Source organism: Astatotilapia calliptera, chromosome 20 (assembly GCF_964374335.1).
Source record: "Astatotilapia calliptera chromosome 20, fAstCal68.1, whole genome shotgun sequence".
Taxonomy (NCBI): domain Eukaryota; kingdom Metazoa; phylum Chordata; class Actinopteri; order Cichliformes; family Cichlidae; genus Astatotilapia; species Astatotilapia calliptera.
In genome coordinates, this window is record NC_137441.1 from 33050401 (window position 1) to 33057130 (window position 6730).

Consider the following 6730-nt stretch of genomic DNA (forward strand, 5'->3'; position numbering starts at 1 on the left):
CTGCTAAATCAATCCCGACAACAAAGCCAACAGGAGGGGGTTCAAGGAGAAGTGTGCCATTTCACACCTTCCTGGAGCCAAATGGAGCTCATTGTTGGCTCACCGCTGCAATAACTGGCCACTAAACACGCTGGATGGTGTGTGTCAATCACACGGGAAGATGGGAACTTCTGCTGGCATGTCCAGACATGAAAATGCCTCCACACTTAAGTATTCTATTTATTACTGCAAGGTAAGTATCTGTGAGCTTTTGGTTAGTAGACTGGATAAAAAAAACACAGCACAGGGCTTAAAAAGGGTCAAAACATCTGTTAACCCCAAAGAGGGGAAATGTCTGGCGTCACATTGTTTTCAGAGCAAGGATATATGAAATGTGATATTTTCTTATCCATGTTTGCAACAGAGGGAACAGGTGCTTGTGAATTCAACCACTGAAATTTTCATAAGCCAAGAGGTGTATGCAAACACATCTTGTTTGCATTTTAGGAGGATGTTCCCAAATTAAATATCCACTACCTAAAAGTGAGAGTCACTCTAAGAAGTTAGGTCTTAACACCCATATCTGGTTAAAGGTGTCAATTCCCTGGTTTCCAACTTCCTTCATAGAACACGCGGTCTTATCGGTCAGACAACGAAGCCCAAAACTCATGATCACGCTCTGTTTGCTCATTGATTAGATCATTGTCTGTGCTGAGCTGCTGCACTAGTGTCATAAATTTTAAGCGCACGCTGCGGTCTGTCAGTTGATCCCAGCCTGTTCAACCAGTTGTTTAAACAGATACACCTGAGGCGCTAACAGTCATCAGCCTCCAAACTATGCCATCTTTCTGACTGCGTTATAATGTTCTCTGAAACCCCGTTTGGGGGGCTCGAGTAATTTAATCAGCAGTGGAAGTGAATATAAAGCGTCTCGGTAAGCGGCAGACGATAGAATTGAGACCAGATAAGAGGTGGGATCGAGATAAGCAAACACCCAAGCAAAAAGAGGGGGAGAAAGACTGAATGTGGCTGTTGCCAGGCAAATTTTGCTTAAGAGTATCATGAAATAATAATAATAACTTCAACTATAATGATATGTAAGGTTTATAATAAAGATTTGATTCCTTTTAGCATATATCTAACCTTTAAAAGTTAAAATAATGCTAGTGAGCAAATGATTATGTACCGGTAGCAGTATGTATATATTAGCAGTGGGGGGGGTTTGTGACACACAGCCCATGGACCCATGTATTTGGTTTTGTTTTTACTCCGAATCCCCTTCCTGACAAATCTCAGGGATTTTTGTCTCCCCTGGTTTCAGCACCGGAGACCTTTCACGTGTTGCTACATTTTTACTTTCAGTTCAATCAAAACAAAAGATCGCCAAAGACAGGGTCTGAAGATGTCACAGATATTTTACTGAGTAATCAAACAGACTGGTTTTAAACATTTATTTTTACTTTTCAGGTCTGGCTGTGCATCATCATGGAAAAGCGGGAAGATGAACCAGATAATTCACACATGCAGCCAGAAGTGACTCACACTCATAGTCATAATATTACAGGAAAAATGAAACAGGGAATTTTTCCTGTGAGATAAATCCACTTTAAGTTGCTTTGGTCAGTCAGGTGCCTCATCAGGCACGCCCTTTATCAATAATACGTTTTCCAGATATTTCACCATCTAGCACAGAAACAGGTTGTATGAGACAGAACCCAAGTTTGACCTGATAATTCAGGTCAAACTTACATTTCATGGCATAAATACTATTTGTAGTATTTCTAAATCTCACCATGACTTTCCTGGAAAAATGGAGGTAAAAAGATATTCAAGCTTCCTAATCTTGGCCTCTCGAAGTACTGGCAAAATTGATGCTTAACTGTGGAAGCCTGAATATAGTTACTAAATATACAAGTTTTTGAAAAGGTTGGAAGCACAAAAGTCAAATATGTGAATATCCATATTTACAGTTTAACTCGAGTAGTTAGGCCACCTTTTAAAGATGCCTAATGCTCTGCCTTGGATCAAAGTTGTGGCCATACTTTTCCCCCCATTAGCAATAAAGCGAACAAGCCACACATTAGCTGGAGTGAAAATTCCTGTTTCTGGTGTGTTTTGCAATCCTATGTGGTCACTAAAAGTACCTACATCTTTTCAACAGGGGCGGGCCACATCTCATTTGCAACAGACACCAGCGATCCATGAACGGCTCATTATGCATCGTTTGGTCAGGCGTTATACAGCGCTACTTTCCTTTGTGTGACATCATGAATACCTTTAGGCAACTGCTGTCCCAAAATGTGAGCTGTTATATTAATTGTAATGCTTATTGTCTCAGTAAAGGTGGCGTTTTAAACTCGTGTGTTATCCTTGAACAACCTATGTGACCAGGAAGCTTTTAGTAACACAGGACTTTCCTGGGCCTACAGCACAGAGACTACAGCAGACGTAGTGTTTTGTGGGAGAAACGTTTCATCACGTCACGTCTCCTACAGGTAGTTTAACATTACTCAACAGGAAGAGGAAATACTTGGAACTATGTCAAAAACAAGTCCTTATCTGGAAGTCAGTTTCTTTGTTCTGACTCATGTAGGAAGGATCACATTTTCCAAACAAATCCGCTATACACAATAATTTCCAAACAGTTTCTATTGAAATTAACGACTTTGTTTCCATTTTCCAAATATAGTGCAGTCAAAAGCTATTTGACAGCACTCTTTCCTGATTTCTTTTTTTATGCTTATTTGTCACACTTACACGTATCATCACACAAAACAAAGCAAAAAAAACCCGAGTAAACACAAAATGCTCTCTTAATGAATGAAATTACAATTTCATTCATTAAGAGGGAAACGTTATCCAAACCTACCCAGCCATGTGTGAAAAGCTAAATCGTGATTTTAAAAAGTTAAATCACGAAGCTGAGTTTAATTTCACTAAACACACTCAGGCCTGATTACTGCCAGAGTTACCGAATCGAGAAATCACTTAAATAGAAGCTGTCTGACAAAGTAAAGTATCCTAAAAGACCTCAAAAAGCAACATATAACAGCATGAGCTAAAGAAACAGCTGAGAGACAAAGTCACTGATATCTATCAGTCCAGAAAGGGTTACAAAGCCATTTCTAAGGCTTTGAGACTCCAGCGAACCACAGTGGGACTCATTAGCCACAAATGGAGAAAACATGGCACAGTGGTGAGAAAGAGACCAGGCAAAAATGGCATCCATGGAGAAAATCACTGCTGCCTAAGAAGAACACAAAGGCTCGTCTTAGATTTACATAACAATATCGTGATGAAAATATCCAAGACTTCACACTTTTTGGAAGGTTTAAATTCTGTTACATGTGACATAAAACTAACACAGCTTCTCATAAAAAGACCATCACACCGATGGTCAAACATGGTGGTGGCAGTGTGGTTGTCTGGGGCTGCTTTGCTGCTTTAGGACGACCTGCTGTAATTGATGGAGCCATGAATTCTGCTCTCTACCAGAAAATCCTGAAGGAGGATGTCCAACCATCAGTTCATGTCCTGAACCTCATTTGAGTTATGCAGAAGTGCAATGATCCAAAACAACAGCAAGCCTACCTACACAAAAAATAAATAAATAAAATAAATAAGGTGGTTTTGGAGTAGCCTATTCAATGGCCGGACTTATATTAGACTGAGATTTTTTTGGCAGGATCTTAAACAGGCCATTCATGCTCCAACACCCTCCATTGTGGCTGAATTAAAACAATTCTGCAAAGAAGAGTGAGCCAAAATTCCTCCACAGTGATGTGAAAGATTCACTGGCAGTCGTGACAAACGCTTGATTGTAGTTCTTGCTGCCAAGTTTGGCACAACCTGTTATTAGGTTTTAGGGGGAAATAACTTTTTTACATATGAATTTCAAATGAATGAAGTCATCATTTTAAATATTCATTTTGCATTTACTTGGGTTTTTGATTTTTAATATTAAATTTTGTTCAATAACCTGAAACATATACATGTGACAAATATGCCAAAATAAAACTCAGGAAGGGAGCAAATACTTTTTCACGACACTGTATATCACGCTACCTCCATCGGTGGTAGGTTGAACTGTGTTTCTCCCACAGAAGTCACTTGTTGGTGTTTACCCAGGCTCAGCGGGTGAGAGCAGCAGTGCTAAAGTCACACCTCAGGCCACTAAAACGGAGCCTGGATGTGAGGCCCCCAACATCAGGTGTCCAACAGAGAATGAGACGTGCCAAAGTTCTCACACAAGGCGACCGTCAAGGAATCTTAATTAGACCGTGGCCTCCTTTGAAGGGAAGATCTGTCATAGTCAGATTAATAGTGTCTTACTTCAGTAGGTTCCTGTCTTTAAGTCACACACTCCACATTCATTTGTGACTGGGTTATAAAAGTGTGGTGATAAAACAGAAGAGTGCTTTCACTCTGCACTTTAAAATGTGCACACAGACCTAATTACATCCAGTATGGGAACCAGACAACACCTTTTGATGTGATCTTTTATGATTTACGTACTTTCACTTCTCTGGAAAACAATTGAGTCAAAGGGACGTATTGTGCCAGCGTGTTAGACAGGTTGTATCATTTCCTTGGAACTGTTGGTTCTGATAACTGCGAAAAATGAAGTGGGGAAAGAAATCTGAGTGAAACTGCTATAGTATCATTATCCCATCATCTGTGTCATATCTACCAAAGCACTTAACTCACAAATTTTAGTATTTTTATGTTATTTTATTTTTTTATTTGAATGCACAATAGGCTTTTCAGAAACTGCTGATCCTAGTGGTGGTTGTGTGGGATTTTCCCACACAACCACCACTAGGATTTACAGAGAATGATACTAAAAGAAATTAACGAAAATATCCTAGAAAAACAGACTCTTTCCTTGTGAGCATTGAGAGGGGAATCCCCAGATTTTTACCAGCTGATTAGAATGTAACAGTAAATAAATAACCACACCTTACAACCAAGGTTTGCAGAAGAGCATCTCTGAATGCACAAGAAACATACAGCCGCAGGAAGACCACTCCGGCTGCTGCTGTCAGATAACAACAGGAAACTGAGGCTATTGGCACAGTTCTCCACAAATGGGCAGTAAAATGATTATGGAGGATTATCTCTTATGATTTTGGGTTGTTTTTATTATTTTTTATATTGTTTACGTGGATGATTTCTTGAAAGCTTGTCTGTAAATCAGGTTTTCCTGTAGGCACATGGAAACACATGACAACACATGACAACAAAAAACATGACAACAAAAAATGACAATGAAAGTTAAATAAAAGAATCCATCCTGCCTCGTATCAACAGGACCATGTAACAAATCTCCAATCATCTCAAACTGGTTCGTTGAACAGGATGATTCGTTCACTGTGCTCAGATGACCTCCACAGTTACCAGATCTTAATCCAGTAGAGCACCTTTGGGTGGAACAAGAGATTGTCATCACACATGTGCAAACGATAAATCTGCAGCACCCGTGTGAAGCTCAATATGGACCAAAATGTGAGTGAGGAATGTTTCCAGCACCTTGTTGAATCCACCCAATAATTGGGATAATTAAGGCGTTTCTGAGGAAAACAGGGGTCCTAGTACTGGTGCGTGTACCTAAAGAAGTGGCCAGTGAGTGTATAATCAAATGAGAATCTAAAAGCAAATCTAAAGCATTTGCATTTACGATATGAACTGCAGCTTTATCTTGCTCTCCTGTTTCTCTTTCAAATCGTTTAAATCTACGTCTTCATTACTTTTGCTTTTGGGGCTTCGCACACAATAATTTTCCTGTTTTGCTATCGGACATCTTTGTCCTTGACTTTGATTTATCGTAAAAATACTGTAAATATTATTAGTTGGTACTCTGATTTGTGCCATGTGTTCCTGTTGTTTGAATTGTGATATATGGCAGCTTCACATGACAGCACTTGACTTTAAAAGCTTAATAAAAAATCAGCTAGCAACTAGCTCCAAAGCAAAAGTAGCAGTTTGTTATGGTCAATTTCTCGAATTTTACTCACTTGCTTAATTTAAGAACTTTTTGTGTTTTTTAAGTTAAAACACACACAAAAGAATTTTTCCCATGAACAATCAGCAAGTGTTTAAAAAAACTGATTACATTGAAGCATCATGTTTTGGATTTCATATGATTTTAAATATATATATATATAAAAGTGACTTCCAGATAACAGAAAGCCTTATAGAGATGTTCTATGGTTTAGTTCTCCAGCTTAAATGATTATTTAGGTAGCAGTTAAATGCTAGCTAACTCAAACGGCCTTACTCTCAGTGCTGAAAGAAAAGAAGAGTTTTTACAGTGAACTTTATGTCTCCAACTGAGCACACAATTTGTTCTTGGATTTAAGGATTTAAGACCTTCCACATCATTTCTTTGGATTGCCATGGGCTATAAGTCAGTCTTTGATGCGGCTGAAAGAGTCAAAAAGTGTATCAGCCCCCTCACAGTAGGTGCAGTAATCCAAGTTGACACTGCAGCCCTTTCAGAGAAGGTGACAGCATCTCTGTGGCTTGTTAAAGGCTGTGCGGAGGCTGACACCAGGGGAAAAGGAGATGCTGCAGTGGTAGGAATGCTGGGAGGACAGACGGCCCCCCAGATCAGCTGTAGCAGCTCTTCCAGAGTGAGCACATTCGACCAGACAGACTGTAAAGTCGTTAGCGTCCTGATAGCAGCAGAGCTGACAGAACTTTCCATCTACCGTTGACTTCTGAACTACAAGTTAAGCTCAACATTACTGAA

General features: G+C 39.5%; 1 long non-coding RNA gene across 1 annotated transcript; it reads left to right on the top strand.

The window, feature by feature from the left end:
• Positions 1-2: 2 nt before the first annotated feature.
• Positions 3-2335, top strand: LOC145422740 (uncharacterized). Its single transcript, XR_013904030.1, has 2 exons — positions 3-232; positions 1447-2335. It is a non-coding gene; the product is annotated as an uncharacterized LOC145422740 (long non-coding RNA).
• The last annotated feature ends 4395 nt before the right edge of the window (positions 2336-6730 follow it).